This window comes from Acyrthosiphon pisum, chromosome X (genome assembly GCF_005508785.2).
Source record: "Acyrthosiphon pisum isolate AL4f chromosome X, pea_aphid_22Mar2018_4r6ur, whole genome shotgun sequence".
Taxonomy (NCBI): Eukaryota; Metazoa; Arthropoda; class Insecta; order Hemiptera; family Aphididae; genus Acyrthosiphon; species Acyrthosiphon pisum.
Genome location: NC_042493.1, coordinates 88,427,464 through 88,429,152, shown reverse-complemented (window position 1 = coordinate 88,429,152; position 1,689 = coordinate 88,427,464).

Below are 1,689 nucleotides of genomic sequence, written 5' to 3'. Positions count from 1 at the left end.
TTTTATTAAAACTTTATCTGACATTTATACTAATTATACTTATTAGAATAAGTTAATTATTTTTATTGTTTTTTATTTAGCTAGGTATGCATATATCAAGATAATGGAGGTAACTAAAGTATTAACTATAGTCACAATGTCATACTTTCCATATTAAATTTCAATTACAGATGCTTTTAAAATTCAATTGGTACTTTTATTTGAATAAACAATTAACAGAATGAAAATTGTGCTTTTGTACACTCAATTATAATTTTTACTTAACACATATTATACTATAAAGAACTACAATGACACAAAGTACAATAATGTATAAAGAACCAACCTAAATAGTAAATATAAAAAAACTCAAATGGTTCCAGTTTCTATAACGAATAAATCATAAATGATTCTCAGATGACTCTCTTTTATAATATATCTTTTATTATATTAGGTATATTATTTGGGGGGCAAAAAAAAAATGTTGGTGGCTAAGCCCCCCTTTAGCCCCCAACTAATTACGCCTATGGTCAGAGAATAGGGCCGCTATTATATTTGGGATAATGGGCCGGACCCTACCCAGTCCGGCCCTGGTGTGCAGTAAACGCACGAGTATATTATAATATGGGTGGCCGTACAAATCAAATAGCTGGCGTAAATATTTAACGAATATCACAAGTTCGCATAAAAGCACCCAATTGCCTACGAAGTAATTGAAATAACTAATAGATACCCACATTCCGTGTCTAACCTAATCAGTTCGACAAGAATTATTATTATTTTTTCGTGAGATTGGACATGTGATATTCGCGATAACCGCTACGGTTAACGTCTTGGCCGTAAAAATACTGATTTAATTACTACACGTGTACACGGCACTACGTTAACCGTTCCACAAACATACCCACATACGTACCTCAGTACCTAAACATCCACATGGTAGACAAGATCGCTGCCGTGTACGTATACAAATTATTAAAAAAATAAATGACGGTCATTTGTACTTATTCCGATTATGGAATAACTACCGAGTAGAATGCAGTTCTCACTTCTCAGAGTGTCGACTTTACGCTACTCCCAACTAAAGGTTATGTTCGAGTATTTGTATTTGGTTAACGTATCCGTGAAATATTTTGTTTAACGCACAGCCCGTATTTTCAATGAAATATTAGTAATGTCATCAAACGATTTTTTTCAAGGCCTAACCTAACCTAACCAAACATACAATTCAGTTTACGTCTCCCTGAAAAATTTCGTTCAACGTTACGCTCGTATTATTATTATATATTATTAAACATTTAAACGTACCAATTTTAATGCACATTTATTAGAAGTTTCTATTACGGTCTGTGGTAACACTGAACTCACTGAACTAGTCTTATCATATCATTTTGTTGTTTAAAAGTTAGTGATATTATACCATTCCTCTGTAGTCTGTACATAGTGTTCATATGTCATGTTTTGATTTAATTAAATAAATAATTATGTTGTTAATTAGTTTTTTAGTATTGTTATTTAATATTTAAAAAACACCACATGGCGCAGTCGGTATGTATTATCATTAATAATTAAATAGTGCAGATCAATGAGATAATGATGGATAACTTAAAGCCACCAAAGGAACTGAATATCCATGAAGCACATGTAGAATGGCCCGAAATGGAAAAAGAATTTTAATATATACAAAGTGGCTGCTGGTATAACAAAAAA